Source organism: Triticum aestivum, chromosome 5A, assembly GCF_018294505.1.
Source record: "Triticum aestivum cultivar Chinese Spring chromosome 5A, IWGSC CS RefSeq v2.1, whole genome shotgun sequence".
NCBI lineage: Eukaryota > Viridiplantae > Streptophyta > Magnoliopsida > Poales > Poaceae > Triticum > Triticum aestivum.
Window position 1 is genome coordinate 318872510 of NC_057806.1, and position 19176 is coordinate 318891685.

Consider the following 19176-nt stretch of genomic DNA (forward strand, 5'->3'; position numbering starts at 1 on the left):
ATGAGATTATTCATACTAGAAACTTCCGTGTGCAGCCACAAGCTACTATGGGCTCTAGCATAGTTGATTAAGTCATGAGAACTCTTACAGTGGTAGACTAGCAGATGTAGGGGAAAGTAGGTGTAACGGTCTACCCAATCATAAGGTGCTAGCGCTTCTGAAAGACTATGCGAGAATTCCAACGGAGGAGATCGAGTCTTGTGGGGAAAAGTGCACAAACCTCTACAGAGTATATAAACTAATCATGATTAGCCGTGTCCCCGATTATGGACAGTCTTGAATATCTAGTACTTGGATTATCATGTGAATCTCATTATGTTACTTTAATTAATTTCGTTGGGTTTAATGATGATGCTTAATTGGGATTGAGAGGGTGTCTACACTCTCAATGTTTAACAACCACCATGATAGTTAAATAAAATTTATTCCTTTGCAGTAGGGAAAAACTGGCTTTACGCAAAACTATAACCATAGAGCTTTCCACCAGCCATATATGCATGTAGTATAGCTTATTTCTGTTCATTACTCTCTATGTGTTACATTGCCAGCATATTCCATGTGCTGGCCCGTTTTCGGGTTGCAACGTTCATGTTGCAGACTTTTCAGACGACGAGTAAGGTGCCTTTAGGTCGTGGCTCTATACTTAGTGATGCCGTTGGAGTTGATGGACTCGCTTATCTTCCAAGCCTTCCGCTGTTATTGTTATTAGATGGCCTTAAGCCATATTATTTGCAATAAGTTCTCTTTTGAGACACTCGATGTAATAAGTGTGTGATTGCTACTCTGTTATAAATCCTTCAAATACTGTGTGTGTCAGCATTACTGATCCAGGGATGACAATGATGCACAGAGATCAGACTGTTTCAGGTCTGGTCGCTACAAGATGGTATCAGAGCACATGTTGATTGTAGGACGTGACCACTAAGCTAAAAGACCTAGAACACTACTCTCTTCTCATTTCTGACTTCTCATCTTTTCTACTCTTTTAGGATGGCGGATGCAAGGAACAAGTTCACGCAACCGGATGAAGATACACCCTTTGGACGCCACCTGAAGGAAGTCACTAAGTACCTGAACATCGGAGTACCAAGCTTCACCAGGACCTACAACGCTACTTTACCCGACGAGGAGCGCTGGATGATTCAAGTTCAAGTTCCAGGAAGGACATTCTCGCCAGTCACTGAACCCATAGAGTTTTCCTTTGATGCACTAACCTGGAGTCTAGGAAAGAGCATGGCAGCCCACATCACCATGGGACGTATTGGAGAAGTTTACCGCAATGATCTCAAGGATACTATCTACCAGATTTGTGGGCGCTGAGATGAGCATTGGGAGATGATCAGCACCAGGAAGGATAGATCAATCACAGCTTTTATCCAGGAGTTAAACCAGCACATTCGACGTTAGGAGAACCAGATGTGCGCAGGCATGATAGATTTGAAGAAGGCGATGACAAGAATAACGGAGCTGGAGGAAGAACTCAAGGCTACATGCGAAGATTATATGGAGGAAATCGAAGTATTAGTGGAGAAGAATGACGACCTGACCAGGAAGCTAGGAGTTTTCATGGGAGATCCCGCGCCAGGAGGAGGGGCTGACGATTCCACTAGCCCGGATAACTACATCATCATCGACAACACCGACTCAGACCCAGACGACAGCGATGATGACTATGTTGATGAAGCTGGAGCGGATATCATGGAGTCTTCATCGGAGCAGTTTTTCTAGTAGACCACCATAACAGTAGTAGAATCCCACCATGTATATAGCATAGCCCAAGCACTTTTGTAACGATAGTTCTAGACCGACTGCATGCCCTTGTTTGAATTGAATGAAGTGATTTTGTTTGCTTTTGCCTCATGTGCATATGGGTAGTGTTTTCTCTCTAGACCTCAATCTATTCTATATTCTCATATTTTCTAAACCCTCAGATGCCTTCGAGATGTGACAATGGATTTGCTTTCCCACCGGAACTCACTCAGTTGATCCAGCAGCAGAATGCATTGATGCAGTTGCTAGTCCAGAATCAGAATCAGGGGAACAAGAACAACAACCCACCACCACCACCACCTGTTGATCACTTAACCCGTTTTCTTAGACTGAACCTGCCGGTGTTTTCCAGTAGCACTGAGCCGATAGTGGCAGATGATTGGCTCCGCGAGACAGGAAGGGAATTGACCACTGTAGGATGCATAGATGCGGAAAAGGTGTGTTTTGCCGCACATCAGCTTGAAGGACCCGCATCATCATGGTGGCAGAATTTCACAGCCACTTATCCTATAGACACTCTCACATGGGATCAGTTTCAGCAAGCTTTTCGCACTGCCCATGTTTCAGCAGGAGCTATGGCCATGAAGAAGCATGAGTTTCGCAACTTGCGCTAAGGAGGACGGACAGTTGGCCAATATGTGGATGACTTTAGTAAGTTAGCGCGTTATGCCCCGGATGACATTGCTACGGATGCAGCTAAGAAGGAGAAGTTTCTGGAAGGACTAAATGATGAGTTGAGCATGCAGTTGATGGTAGCAACCTTCAACAACTACCTGGAGTTGGTAGATCGTGCTCTTATGATTGAAGGGAAGCAGCAGCAGATTGAGAACCGCAAGAGGAAGTATGGGCAAGGGAAGTACAATTCAGGAGCTCAGCAGAAGCCACGTTTTACCCCGAAATCGGGAGGACATTTTCAGCATACCCATGGAGGAGGAAGTTCGCATAATCATAATGGCCCCAAGAATGGTAATGGGAATGGGGGAAGCAACGGCCAGAACCGTACCAACCCGTCAACCCCAGCCAAGGGAGACCTGAGCCAAGTCACTTGCTTTAAGTGTCAGAAGACCGGACATTATGCCAATGAATGTCCTGAAGCCCAGAATGGAAATGGCAATGGAAGCTCTGGGAAGAAGCCGAACCCTTTCAACAGGGGACAGGTGAACCATGTTAACGTGGATGAGGTTGAAGCCCAGCCAGATACAGTAATCGGTAAGTTTTTGGTTAAGTCTTTTACTACAATCGTTCTTTTTGATACTGGTACATCACATTCATACATATCAAGGGGATTCATGGATAAGTATACCTGCCCACCAAGGTTCTTAGAACACCTATGTTAGTAAGCTTACCAGGAGCGGAGTATATGGCCAGTCGAGGATGTTTTCAAGTGCCATTGAGTATAGGTAGGCATGTCTTCCCCTCAGATTTAATCATTTCGGAATCACAAGGTTTGGATGTGATTCTAGGTATGGATTGGCTGTCGATGTATGGAGGAAACATCGATTGCGCCAGTAAGTCGATTTTGCTTACCACACCAGAAGGAAGAAGGATCAAGTATGTGTCACGGCATGAGCCGAAGAGGACACAAGTAAATTCCTTAATAGGAGTTGTACAGGAGGAAGTACCAGTGGTAAAGGATTTTTCCGGATGTATTTCCAGAAGAGTTGCCAGGCATGCCACCGGATAGAGACATTGAGTTTTTGATTGAGATTTCGCGAGGCACGGGACCAATATCTAAGAGACCATATAGAATGCATGCAAAGGATTGGGAGGAGATTAAGAAGCAGATTAAGGAGTTACTGGATAAGGGATATATTTGCCCAAGTTCATCACCTTGGGGATCACCAGTACTTCTAGTGGAAAAGAAGGATGGATCATTAAGGATGGTTGTTGATTATCGAGGATTGAATGAAGTGACAATCAAGAATAAGTATCCACCGCCGATGATCAATGATTTGTTTGACCAATTGCAAGGAGCTAAGGTATTTTCCAAGATCGATTTGCGATCAGGATACCACCAGTTGAAGATTCGAGAGCAGGACATACCTAAGACAGCTTTTACCACGAGGTACGGGCTGTATGAGTATACCGTTATGTCATTTGGTCTGACTAATGCACCTGCTTATTTTATGAACATGATGAACAAAGTGTTTATGGAGTTTTTGGATAAATTCGTCGTAGTGTTCATTGATGATATTCTTATTTACTCGAAGAATGAAGAAGAACATAAAGAACATTTGTGTTTGGTACTTGATAAGATCAGAGAACATCAGTTATACGCCAAGTTCGGCAAATGTGAGTTTTGGTTGAAGGAAGTTGGATTCCTCGGACATGTTATATCCGGAGAAGGAATAGCAGTAGATCCCACCAAGGTTGTTACTGTGACAAATTGGGAAGCCCCAACAACAGTTGGAGAGATCCGGAGTTTTCTTGGACTCGCAGGATACTACCGGAGATTTATTGAAAATTTCTCAAAGATTGCAAAACCTATGACGAAGTTGTTGAAGAAGGATACCAAGTTTAAATGGACTGAGGAATGTGAGGCCAGTTTCCAGGAGTTTAAGAAACGTTTGGTTACCTCGCCAGTGTTGATTCTGCCAGATCAGCGCAAGGATTATGAGGTGTATTGCGATGCTCACGTCGAGGACTTGGAGCAGTGCTTATGCAAGAGGGAAGAGTTGTTTTGTATGCTTCACGACAGCTTAAGCCCCATGAGTTGAATTATGCTACACACGACTTGGAGTTAGCAGCCGTAGTGCACGCTTTAAAGACGTGGAGACATTTTCTCATCGGAAACCATTGTGAGGTGTACACGGATCACAAGAGTTTGAAGTACATCTTCACGCAGAAGGAGTTGAATCTCAGGCAAAGGAGATGGTTGGAGCTCATCAAGGATTATGATATGAGATTACATTATCATCCCGGAAAGGCTAACGTAGTAGCTGATGCGTTGAGCCGCAAGAGCCATGTCAACACGCTAATGACCGGAGAATTACCAACGGAGTTAGCCGAGGATCTTCGTGAGCTATGTTTGGAGATAGTTCCGAGAGGTTATGTAGCATCATTGGAGGTTCAGTCTACTTTGATGGATAAAATCAGAGAGGCTCAGAAGACTGACAAGGAGATTGCTTCTATTAAAGAGAAAATGAGCAAGGGAAAAGCTAAAGGATTTCGTGAGGATGAGTACGATACCTTATGGTTCGAGGACCGTGTTTATGTGCCTAATGATCCGAAGATCAGGAAGTTGATTCTGCAAGAGGCCCATGATTCACCATACTCGATTCACCCATGAAATACCAAGATGTATTTGGATTTGAAGGATACTTTCTGGTGGACCGGAATGAAGAAGGATATTGCGGAGTATGTAGCAGTTTGTGATGTATGTCAGAGAGTAAAGGCAGATCATCAGAAGCCAGCAGGATTGCTACAGCCATTGCCGATACCCGATGGAAGTGGGATAAGCTAGGTATGGACTTTATCATGGGATTGCCCAGGACCTGCTCAGGCTATGACACAATATGGGTTGTAGTCGATTGTCACACCCTAGCTAGTTCAAGCATTAGAGTGTGCATCATGTTTATTTTCCTCTTAAATTTGAAATGGGGATGACAGAACCCCCAACACCCCCTGGAAACAACTAGGGTTTACTAAAATTATTTTCAATGAACCTGAAATGCCCTTCTAAAAAGTTCACCCTCTTTGTCTTGGGTTAGAACCTCTGGCAAAATTGGTGCACATTTTTCTAGGTCAACAGAAGGTCATTGAATTAAATCATAAGTATTTGAATTTGGGCATTTAAATGCTATAAAATAATTTAAATGCTCAAATAATTATGGAAATAAATGTTTGCTGTTCGAAATAATCTAAACAGAGCCCACACTTATTTTCAGGATTTTTGGAAACGTTTTAGTATTTTAATTAAAGCCCAACAGTTGCAGTTAAATAGAAAACAGAAGCAATTAGAAAAAAGAGAGAGAGAGGGAAGCTACCTGGGCCTTACCTGTGCTGGCCCAGCCCACCTGGCTCGGCCCAGCCGACTGGCTGCCAGTCGTCGTCCTCCTCGCGCCAGAAGGACGCGGAGCGCGTGGCCGTCGCCCGCGGCCACACGCCGGCCACCTCCTGCTTCCGCCGACGCCTTGGAGACGTCCATGAAGGAAATATGCCCTAGAGGCAATAATAAAGTTATTATTTATTTCCTTATAATCATGATAAATGTTTATTATTCATGCTAGAATTGTATTTACCGGAAACATAATACATGTGTGAATACATAGACAAACAAAGTGTCACTAGTATGCCTCTACTTGACTAGCTCGTTAATCAAAGATGGTTATGTTTCCTAACCATGAACAATGAGTTGTTATTTGATTAACGAGGTCACATCATTAGTAGAATGATCTGATTGACATGACCCATTCCATTAGCTTAGCACCCGATCGTTTAGTATGTTGCTATTGCTTTCTTCATGACTTATACATGTTCCTATGACTATGAGATTATGCAACTCCCGTTTACCGGAGGAACACTTTGGGTACTACCAAACGTCACAACGTAACTGGGTGATTATAAAGGAGTACTACAGGTGTCTCCAATGGTCGATGTTGGGTTGGCGTATTTCGAGATTAGGATTTGTCACTCCGATTGTCGGAGAGGTATCTCTGGGCCCTCTCGGTAATACACATCACATAAGCCTTGCAAGCATTACAACTAATATGTTAGTTGTGAGATGATGTATTACGGAACGAGTAAAGAGACTTGCCGGTAACAAGATTGAACTAGGTATTGGATACCGACGATCGAATCTCGGGCAAGTAACATACCGATGACAAAGGGAACAACGTATGTTGTTATGCGGTCTGACCAATAAAGATCTTCGTAGAATATGTAGGAGCCAATATGGGCATCCAGGTCCCGCTATTGGTTATTGACCGGAGACGTGTCTCGGTCATGTCTACATTGTTCTCGAACCCGTAGGGTCCGCACGCTTAAGGTTACAATGACAGTTATATTATGAGTTTACATGTTTTGATGTACCGAAGGAGTTCGGAGTCCCGGATGAGATCGGGGACATGACGAGGAGTCTCGAAATGGTCGAGACATAAAGATTCATATATTGGATGATATGGTTAGGCCAAGGGGTCAAGCCCATGAGGCTTTAGGTCGGTGCAAAAGGAGTTTTGCGGAGGCCAGGGGGCCAAACGCCAGAGACCCTGGCGTCTGGCCCTGGGCCAGACGCCGAGGCCCATGGCGTCTGGGCCAGACGCCAAGGATTGTGGCGTTTGGTCCTGGAGTCCGAGTGGGACTCTTGCCTTTCGGGAAAAACCGACTTTGAGGAGGCTTTTGCTCCAAGTTTCGACCCCGGGGCTCAACATATAAATAGAGGGGCAGGGCTAGCACCAAAGACACAACAATTGATCCCTTGGATCTCTTAGCCGTGTGCGGTGGCCCCCTCCACCATAGTCCACCTCGATAATATTGTAGCGGTGCTAGGCGAAGCCCTGCGGCGGTAGAACATCAAGATCGTCACCACGCCGTCGTGCTGACGGAACTCTCCCTCGACACTCGGCTGGATCGGAGTTCGAGGGACGTCATCGAGCTGAACGTGTGCTAGAACTCGGAGGTGCCGTAGTTTCGGTGCTTGATCGGTCGGGCCGTGAAGACGCACGACTACATCAACCGCGTTGTGCTAACGCTTCCGCTTATGGTCTACAAGGGTATGTAGACAACACTCTCCCCTCTCGTTGCTATATCATCACCATGATCTTGCGTGTGCGTAGGAAATTTTTGAAATTACTACGAAACCCAACAGTCCAGGGATGCCACGCGACCCCCACGTCCCCCTCTCATCCTCTCGCACTCTCCCCCTCATCTCCCTCACTCTCCCCCGCGATGGCCGAGCGCGTACCTCCCTGCCGATCGCCGTAGTTGCCACCAGAGCCACCCCCTCGCCCCTCCGACGAGCCCGTAGCAGCCACGTAAAACATGCAACAACAAAGTAGAGGACGTCTAACTTGTTTTTGCAGGGCATGTTGTGATGTGATATGGTCAAGGCATGATGCTGAATTTTATTGTATGAGATGATCATGTTTTGTAACCGAGTTATCGGCAACTGGCAGGAGCCATATGGTTGTCGCTTTATTGTATGCAATGCAATCGCAATGTAATGCTTTACTTTATTACTAAACGGTAGTGATAGTCGTGAAAGCATAAGATTGGCGAGACGACAACGATGCTACGATGGAGATCAAGGTGTCGCGCCGGTGACGATGGTCATCATGATGGTGCTTCGGAGATGGAGATCACAAGCACAAGATGATGATGGCCATATCATATCACTTATATTGATTGCATGTGATGTTTATCTTTTTATGCATCTTATCTTGCTTTGATTGACGGTAGCATTATAAGATGATCTCTCACTAAATTATCAAGAAGTGTTCTCCCTGAGTATGCACCGTTGCGAAAGTTCTTCGTGCTGAGACACCACGTGATGATCGGGTGTGGTAGGCTCTACGTTCAAATACAACGGGTGCAAAACAGTTGCACACGCGGAATACTCAGGTTATACTTGACGAGCCTAGCATATACAGATATGGCCTCGGAACACGGAGACCGAAAGGTCGAGCGTGAATCATATAGTAGATATGATCAACATAGTGATGTTCACCATTGAAACTACTCCATCTCACGTGATGATCGGACATGGTTTAGTTGATTTGGATCACGTGATCACTTAGAGGATTAGAGGGATGTCTGTCTAAGTGGGAGTTCTTAAGTAATATGATTAATTGAACTTAAATTTATCATGAACTTAGTCCTGGTAGTATTTTGCAAATTATACATCAATAGCTCGTGTTGTTGCTTCCCTGTGTTTATTTTGATATGTTCCTAGAGAAAATTGTGTTGAAAGATGTTAGTAGCAATGATGCGGATTGGATCTGTGATCTGAGGATTATCCTCATTGCTGCACAGAAGAATTATGTCCTTGATGCACCGCGAGGTGACAGACCTATTGCAGGAGCAGATGCAAACGTTATGAACATTTAGTTAGCTCAATATGATGACTACTTGATAGTTTAAGTGCACCATGCTTAACGGCTTAGAATCGGGACTTCAAAGACGTTTTGAACATCATGGACCATATGAGATGTTCCAGGAGTTGAAGTTAATATTTCAAGCAAATACCCGAGTTGTGAGATATAAAGTCTCCAACAAGTTCTATAGCTAAAAGATGGAGGAGAATCGCTCAACTAGTGAGCATGTGCTCAGATTGTCTGGGTACTACAATCGCTTGAATCAAGTGGGAGTTAATCTTCCAGATAAGATAGTGATTGACAGAATTCTCTAGTCACCATCACCAAGTTAGTAGAACTTCGTGATGAACTATAATATGCAAGGGATAACGGAAACAACTCCCAAGCTCTTCATGATGATGAAATCAATGAAGGTAGAAATCAAGAAAAACATCAAGTGTTGATGGTTGATAAGACCACTAGTTTCAAGAAAAGGGCAAAGGGAAGAAGGGGAACTTCAAGAAGAACGACAAGCAAGTTGCTGCTCAAGTGAAGAAGCCCAAGTCTGGTCCTAAGCCTGAGACTAAGTGCTTCTACTGCAAAGGGACTGGTCACCAGAAATGGAATCACCCCAAGTGATTGGCGGATAAGAAGGATGGCAAAGTGAACATAAGTATATTTGATATACATGTTATTGATGTGTACTTTACTAGTGTTTATAGCAAATCCTAAGTATTTGATACTAGTTCAGTTGCTAAGATTAGTAACTCGAAACGGGAGTTGCAGAATAAACAGAGACTAGTTAAGGGTGAAGTGACGATGTGTGTTGGAAGTGGTTCCAAGATTGATATGATCATCATCGCACACTCCCTATAATTTCGGGATTAGTGTTGAAACTAAATAAGTGTTATTTGGTGTTTGCGTTGAGCATGAATATGATTTGATCATGTTTATTGTAATACGGTTATTCATTTAAGTAAAAGAATAAATTGTTGTTCTGTTTACATGAATAAAACTTTATATGGTTACACACCCAATGAAAATAGTTCATTGGATCTCGATCTTAGTGATACACATATTCATAATATTGAAACCAAAAGATGTAAAGTTAATAATGATAGTGCAACTTATTTATGGCACTGCCGTTTAGGTCATATTGGTGTAAAGCGCATGAAGAAACTCCATGCTGATGGGATTTTGGAATCACTTGATTATGAATCACTTGATGCTTGCGAACCATGCCTTATGGGCAAGATGACTAAAACGCCGTTCTCCGGAACAATGAAGCAAGCAACAGATTTGTTGGAAATCATACATACCGATGTATGTGGTCTGATGAAAGGCTTACAACAGGTATCATTATTTTCTGACCTTCACAAGATGATTTGAGCAGATATGGGGATATCTACTTGATGAAACATAAGTCTGAAATAATTGAAAGGTTCAAAGAATTTCAGAGTGAAGTGGAAAAATCATCGTAACAAGAAAAATAAAGTTTCTGCGATCTGATCATGAAGACGAATATTTGAGTTACGAGTTTGGTCTTCAATTAAAACAATGTGGAATAGTTTCATAGCTCACGCCACCTGGAACACCACAATGTTATGGTGTGTCCGAACGTCGTAACCGCGCTTTATTGGATATGGTGCAACCTATGATGTTTCTTACCGATTTACCACTATCGTTTTGGGGTTATGCATTAAAGACAGCTGCATTCACGTTAAATAGGGCACCATCAAAATCCGTTGAGACGACGCCTTATGAACTGTGGTTTGGCAAGAAACCAAAGTTGTCGTTTCTTAAAGTTTGGGGCTGCGATGCTTATGTGAAAAAACTTCAACCTGATAAGCTCGAACCCAAATCGGAGAAATGTGTCTTCATAGGATACCCAAAGGAATCTGTTGGGTACACCTTCTATTACAGATCCGAAGGCAAGACATTCGTTGCTAAGAATGGATCATTTCTAGAGAAGGAGTTTCTCTCGAAAGAAGTGAGTGGGAGGAAAGTAGAACTTGACGAGGTAACTGTACCTGCTCCCTTACTGGAAAGTAGTTCATCACAGAAAGCTGTTTCAGTGACACCTACACCAGTTAGTGAGGAAGCCAATGATAATGATCATGAAACTTCAGATCAAGATACTACTGAACCTCGTAGATCAACCAGAGTAAGATCCGCGCCAGAGTGGTACGGTAATCCTGTTCTGGAAGTCATGCTACTAGATCATGATGAACCTACGAACTATGAAGAAGCGATGGTGAGCCCAGATTCCGCAAAGTGGCTTGAAGCCATGAAATCTGAGATGGGATCCATGTATGAGAACAAAGTATGGACTTTGGTTGACTTGCCCGATGATCGGCAAGCAATTGAGAATAAATGGATCTTTAAGAAGAAGACTGACGCTGATGGTAATGTTACTGTCTACAAAGCTCGACTTGTCGCAAAAAGGTTTTCGGCAAGTTCAAGGTGTTGACTACGATGAGAGTTTCTCACTCGTATCTATGCTTAAGTCTGTCGAAATCATGTTAGCAATTGCCGCATTTTATGAAATCCGGCAAATGGATAAACAAAACTGCATTCCTTAATGGATTTATTAAAGAAGAGTTGTATATGATACAACCAGAAGGTTTTGTCAATCCTAAAGGTGCTAACAAAATATGCAAGCTCCAGCGATCCATCTGTGGACTGGTGCAAGCATCTCGGAGTTGGAATATACGCTTTGATGAGTTGATCAAAGCATATGGTTTTATACAGACTTGCGGTGAAGCCTGTATTTACAAGAAAGTGAGTGGGAGCACTACAACATTTCTGATAAGTATATGTGAATGACATATTGTTGATCGGAAATAATGTAGAATTATTCTGCAAAGCATAAAGGAGTGTTTGAAAGGAGTTTTTCAAAGAAAGACCTCGGTGAAGATGCTTACATATTAAGTATCAAGACCTATAGAGATAGATCAAGACACTTGATAAGTTTTCAATGAGTACATACCTTGACAAGATTTTGAAGTAGTTCAAAATGGAACAGTCAAAGAAAAAGGTTTCCCGCCTGTGTTACAAGGTGTGAAGTTGAGTAAAACTCAAAGCCTGACCACAACAGAAGATAGAAAGAGAATGAAAGTCATTCCCTATGCCTCAGTCTTAGGTTCTATAAAATATGCCATGCTGTATACCAGATCTATTGTATGCCCTACCACTGAGTTTGGCAAGGGAGTACAATAGTGATCTAGGAGTAGATCACTGGACATTGGTCAAGAATATCCTTAGTAAGGACTAAGGAGATGTTTCTCGATTATGGAGGTGATAAAAGAGTTTGTTGTAAAAGTTACATCAGTGCAAACTTTTACACTAATCCAGATGACTCTAAGACTCAATCTGGATACATATTGAAAGTGGGAGCGATTAGCTAGAGTAGCTCCGTACAGAGCATTGTAGACATAGAATATTTGCAAAATACATACGGCTCTGAATGTGACAGACCCGTTGACTAAGCTTCTCTCACGAGCAAAACATGATCACACCTTAGTACTCTTTGGATGTTAATCACATAGCGATGTGAACTAGATTATTGACTCTAGTAAACCCTTTGGGTGTTGGTCACATGATGATGTGAACTATGGGTGTTAATCATATACAGATATGAATATTGGTGTTAAATCACATGACGATGTGAACTAGATTATTGACTCTAGTGCAAGTGGGAGACTGAAGGAAATATGCCCTAGAGGCAATAATAAAGTTATTATTTATTTCCTTATAATCATGATAAATGTTTATTATTCATGCTAGAATTGTATTTACCGGAAACATAATACATGTGTGAATACATAGACAAACAAAGTGTCACTAGTATGCCTCTACTTGACTAGCTCGTTAATCAAAGATGGTTATGTTTCCTAACCATGAACAATGAGTTGTTATTTGATTAACGAGGTCACATCATTAGTAGAATGATCTGATTGACATGACCCATTCCATTAGCTTAGCACCCGATCGTTTAGTATGTTGCTATTGCTTTCTTCATGACTTATACATGTTCCTATGACTATGAGATTATGCAACTCCCGTTTACCGGAGGAACACTTTGGGTACTACCAAACGTCACAACGTAACTGGGTGATTATAAAGGAGTACTACAGGTGTCTCCAATGGTCGATGTTGGGTTGGCGTATTTCGAGATTAGGATTTGTCACTCCGATTGTCGGAGAGGTATCTCTGGGCCCTCTCGGTAATACACATCACATAAGCCCTGCAAGCATTACAACTAATATGTTAGTTGTGAGATGATGTATTACGGAACGAGTAAAGAGACTTGCCGGTAACAAGATTGAACTAGGTATTGGATACCGACGATCGAATCTCGGGCAAGTAACATACCGATGACAAAGGGAACAACGTATGTTGTTATGCGGTCTGACCGATAAAGATCTTCGTAGAATATGTAGGAGCCAATATGGGCATCCAGGTCCCGCTATTGGTTATTGACCGGAGACGTGTCTCGGTCATGTCTACATTGTTCTCGAACCCGTAGGGTCCGCACGCTTAAGGTTACGATGACAGTTATATTATGAGTTTACATGTTTTGAATGTACCGAAGGAGTTCGGAGTCCCGGATGAGATCGGGGACATGACGAGGAGTCTTGAAATGGTCGAGACGTAAAGATTCATATATTGGATGATATGGTTAGGCCAAGGGGTCAAGCCCATGAGGCTTTAGGTCGGTGCAAAAGGAGTTTTGCGGAGGCCAGGGGGCCAAACGCCGGAGACCCTGGCGTCTGGCCCTGGGCCAGACGCCGAGGCCCATGGCGTCTGGGCCAGACGCCAAGGATTGTGGCATTTGGTCCTGGAGTCCGAGTGGGACTCTTGCCTTTCGGGAAAAACCGACTTTGAGGAGGCTTTTGCTCCAAGTTTCGACCCCGGGGCTCAACATATAAATAGAGGGGCAGGGCTAGCACCAAAGACACAACAATTGATCCCTTGGATCTCTTAGCCGTGTGCGGTGCCCCCCTCCACCATAGTCCACCTCGATAATATTGTAGCGGTGCTTAGGCGAAGCCCTGCGACGGTAGAACATCAAGATCGTCACCACGCCGTCGTGCTGACGGAACTCTCCCTCGACACTCGGCTGGATCGGAGTTCGAGGGACGTCATCGAGATGAACGTGTGCTAGAACTCGGAGGTGCCGTAGTTTCGGTGCTTGATCGGTCGGGCCGTGAAGACGTACGACTACATCAACCGCGTTGTGCTAACGCTTCCGCTTATGGTCTACAAGGGTATGTAGACAACACTCTCCCCTCTCGTTGCTATATCATCACCATGATCTTGCGTGTGCGTAGGAAATTTTTGAAATTACTACGAAACCCAACAGTCCAGGGATGCCACGCGACCCCCACGTCCCCCTCTCATCCTCTCGCACTCTCCCCCTCGTCTCCCTCACTCTCCCCCGCGATGGCCGAGCGCGTACCTCCCTGCCGATCGCCGTAGTTGCCACCAGAGCCACCCCCTCGCCCCTCCGACGAGCCCAATAGCTCCGCCTCGTCGCCCTGCACCTCCCCGCTGACCCACGCGACCCCAACCGCCGCCGAACGCCGTCTTCGCCCTCGTCTTCAACCTCGGTACCCGCCGGACGCCGTTCATCAATTCGCCTTGCTCCGGTCGCCCCCGAGCCCCCTGAGCTGCTCATCGACCTCCCTGTGAGCTCCTCTTCCTTTTCCCCTAGCTCCCGTGCTCGTTTGGCCCCTGTAGCCGCCACCTCCACCGCACCTGAGAGCTCCCCGCCACCGGCCATGGCGCCGTCGTGGCCAGAGCCACAGTGGCTCGAAGCCAAGCCCACCGTTGAGCTCAGCGCAGCACCAGGAACCCGTAGCCACCACCAGCTCCTTCTCCCGTGCACCGTAGCCTCGAAACCAACCCCGCCCGAACTCCGGCCGCCGCCACGAGCTCGATTCCGGCGAGCTCGCTCCACCCCAGCTCCTCCCACTTGCCCCACTAGATGCGCGCGAGCCCCAGCTATGCGTAGCACGTCTCCGCCGCCGATTTGGTCACCAGGGGACCAAATCCGAAGCCCTCCGCCGTCTCGGCCTCGCCGGCGGCTCAACGCCGGCGGGATTAGCCCCGCCGACCAGGGGTTTGACCCCAGTTTGACTCCCCCTGAGTCAATGACAAGTGGGCCCCCTCTCTTAACTAAATCAGATTAGTTTTAACTAAAATAATTAGCTTAATTAACTACTGATATGCGGGACCCACCAGTCAGGTTTGACCTGGACGTCCCCGTTGACCACTTACGTCACCCTGACGCAATGCTGACGCAGTAATGCATTTTCTAGATTTATTTTTATACAGGAAATTCCAGAAAATAGTCAAAACTTCTAAAAATCATAGAAAATCAACCATAGCTCCAAATGCAAAGATTTATATATGAAAAATGATCAGAAAAATTCAATCTATCCATCTATAATGGTTTCATGCATGACAAAACAAGTTTACCTTGCTGTTTAAGCAGAATAAGGAAATGCACTATTAAGGCCATGTTTAATGAGCTAATATTTGAATCTTTGATTCAAATGAGTTCATTCCTTTCTATTATAACTTGCATTAGGCCAAGACACATTCATATTGCCATGTCATAGCATGCATCATATTGTTGTATATCGTCATGTGTTGATTGTGTTCCGATGTGCTCTTCGTGGTAGGTTCTGCCTCCGAGGATATTCACGAGTATCCAACTGAAGGGCAGTATCCCACTACCACTCCATCAGGCAAGCAACCCATTGATCATTTCGATACAAACCCATGTTCTCGCTTCTGCTCTTGTTTACTGCATTAAGACAACGCGATTCAAACTGCTGTGTGTTACGGTAGTTGAACCCTTATCCTCCGCATGACCTGTCATTGCCACAGTAACTAGATGAAACCCACTAGCATGTGTAGGAGTTGATTGAGCCATGTATGTGATTCCTACCTTGCTATGCCTGCTATGCTTAGAGTTGTGTCAGATCTAGTTCATCTGGGTGATGGGATAGAGTGAAATGCTTGTGTCGGTAATATGAGGGATGTGTTGAACATGTTTTGGTAAAGGTATCGATGAGAGGCCATGTAGGAGTACATGGTGGGTTGTTTCATTGAGGCCGTCCATAAGAACTGAGATCTGTATGTGTGATTTAAGATGCAGTTACTACCGTACATTGGGCCCGAAACCAATGGGCCCTCTCGGCTTCTTAGTCACCCTAGTACTTTGTCCAGGAGTTGCAAATAGTTTCTGGTGCTTGTAGGTTATGTGTTGGCGGCCGTGCGTAGCGCTGACCCTAGGGGTGGGCTATGTTGCGGTAGATACACCGTGGCACGGTGTACCGAGTCACCCGTTTGGTGTCTCGGGAACCCTGTTCACATCGTTCGGGGCCGTATGTGGAAACCTCGGCCGGACTCCCTACGGATGGAACCTGGATAGGCGATAAACCTGGACTAGAGACTTAAGTGTTTAGGTAGGCCGTGGCCGACACCCTCGCTGGGCTTCCGCTTGAAGGTTGCCGAGTACATGTCGTGTAAACGGCGGTAAGTGGTGAAAGCGTGTATGAAGAAGTACACCCCTGCAGGGTATAAAACTATTCGAATAGCCGCGTCCGCGGTAAAGGACTACTTGGTTGCCTATACAGTTCATAGACAAGTTAATGGATACTACTAAAAGACTCAAGATAAGTGTGAGTACCGAGGATGGCCCTCTCGTAGGATGACGAGGGAGAATTCCCGGTGGAGTATTGTGTTGGTGAGTAGTGGACTCGTGTGCGAAAACTATTTTACTAGTGGAGTTCTGTAGGATAGCTTAGCCAAGAGTCAAAGCTGGCTTGCTGCATTAACCCCACCACCTTCTTGAGAATAAGCATGTATAGTAGGTTCTGATGTAAGACTTGCTGAGTACCTTTGTACTCATGTTTGCTTAATTACTGTTTTCAAACGATAACACCGCCCCCTCCGATGGGTTCTACGTAGACCTTGACGTCGATGAGTGACTAGCCACCCAGGTGGTGATCCTGGCCATGGAGGGCCTTATGTAGATAGACAGGCTTCGAGAAGCCTTCTTTCTTTCTAGAGTCTGTACTCAGACTAGTTGCTTCCGCATGTGCTTGTATGATTGTATGACTTGAGTGTCGGGTCATGTGACCCCTATCTGTATGAACATGTTATGTATGGCTCTCTGGAGCCTTTAAATAAAGTACTTGAGTTGTAGAGTTCTGTTGTGATGCCATGTTGTATGTACTCATATCGGGCATATTGTGTGTATGATTGAAATGCTTGGTATGAGTGGGATCCGACAATCTAGTTGTTTATCCTTGGCAGCCTTTCTTATGGGGAAATGTAGTCTAGTGTTCCTCGAGCCATAGTAGTCCGCTACAGCCCAGTTCACCGGAGTCCTGCTAGCCCAGCACTACTGCTCAGGACACTTGACTGGCCGGCATGTATTTCACTTTGTTCCTATGTTTGTCCCTTCGGGGAAATGTCACGCGGTGATATCCGGAGTCCTGCCTAGCCTGCTACAGCCTGGGTTCCCCGGAGTCCTGTTAGCCCAGTGATACAGCCCGGAATCACTCGCTGATGACCGACATGCTCGATGTGATTCATGTATGCCTGTCTCCATAGGTCTGTGCCGTTTTGGGTTCACGACTAGCCATGTCGGCCCGGGTTCTCTGTCATATGGATGCTAGCGACACTATCATATACGTGAGCCAAAAGGCGCAAACGGTCCCGGGCCATGGTAAGGCGACACCCGTGGGATACCGTGCGTGAGGCCGCAAAGTGATATGAGGTGTTACCGGCTAGATCGATGTGACTTGGAATCGGGGTCCTGACATCGATCGTTTGACGAAGGTAGCTCATTTCATTCCAGTGAAGACAACTTGCAGCAGTGCCAAGTTGGCTAAGATATACATGACCAGGATCGTATGTCTGCATGGAGTTCCGAGGAGCATTGTATCAGATAGAGGAACCCAGTTTACCTCAAAGTTCTGGAATCAGTTGCATGAAACTTTGGGTACCAGGCTAGAGTTCAGTACAACTTTTCATCCGCAGACAGATGGACAGACCGAGAGAGTCAATCAAATTTTGGAGGATATGCTGAGAGCTTGTGCGCTAGATTATGGATCTAGTTGGGACGACAATTTGCCGTATGAAGAGTTCTCTTACAACAACAGTTATCAATCCAGTTTGAAGATGGCCCCTTTTGAAGCCTTGTACGGAAGAAGGTGCAAAACACCATTGTCGTGGGATGAAGTTGGAGACCGCCAGTTGTTTGGACCGGATTTGATTAAGGAGTCTGAACAGAAGGTGAAGTTGATTCGCGATAGGATCAAGGTAGCCCAGTCCAGGCAAAAGAGCTATGCAGATTCTAAACGCAAGGAGACGGTTTATGAAGTCGGAGACAGAGTTTATCTTCGTGTATCCCCGCTTCGAGGAGTGAAGCGCTTTGGAGTTAAGGGAAAGTTAGCTCCACGTTTTGTGGGACCATACAAAGTTTTGGAACGCATGGGAGAAGTTGCCCGAAGGATTGTCAGGAGTTCATGATGTGTCGTGGAATTGTCACGGCAGATGTCCTAGAGCAAGGACTTAGTCATAGGGCCATTGCACTAGGAAGCTTAAAGGGGTTAATCGGGACAAAGGACACAAGAGGGTTTTTATACTAGTTCGGCCCCTTACGATGAAGGTAAAAGCCTACGTCTAGTTGGGATTGGTATTGCCGAGGTTTCGATCTCCAAGGGGCTCAACTCGCCGGCTTGGTTATCGATCTGTTGTTTCTTGCCTAAGCCGCCGCCGGGTCGTCCCCTTATATACATGGGTTGACGCCTGGCGGCCTACAGAGTCCCGGCCGGCTCATAATCGTGTCCGGCTCGGTGACTTCCTTTACATTCCTTTCTTTACAAGTCTTTCCTTTCATACGGCGGTTTACAATAACGGGCGTTAAGCCGGCCCCAGGCCTTTGGGCCTTCTATATGTTTAATAAACTATCATCTTGAATGTTTATTGGGCTTCTTATGTAACCCGCCATTAGGGTTGACCCGGCCCCTCCTGGGCGGGTCATACTGGTAGTAATATCCCCGACATTAGGCCCAGGTTGACTTTGAACTTTGTTCTTTGTCAATCTTCAATACTTAGATGAAATCCATCTTTTGTCTGAAGAAACTCTGTGACCTGCCATGACGTCATCTTTTGAAAACACAAAAAACTTTCATGATGTCATCTTCCAACGGATCTTTTATCTTTAATGCTTCTCGAGAATCGAGGCGTTCATTTAGCTGGATAATCATTATTTTGGTCCTCCCTTGATTTTCGCGCCTGTCTGTTCGCATCTACCCTTATAAATAGGCACGCGACCGGTTTTTTCCATTCTCCTCTCTTCTTCATCTTCTTC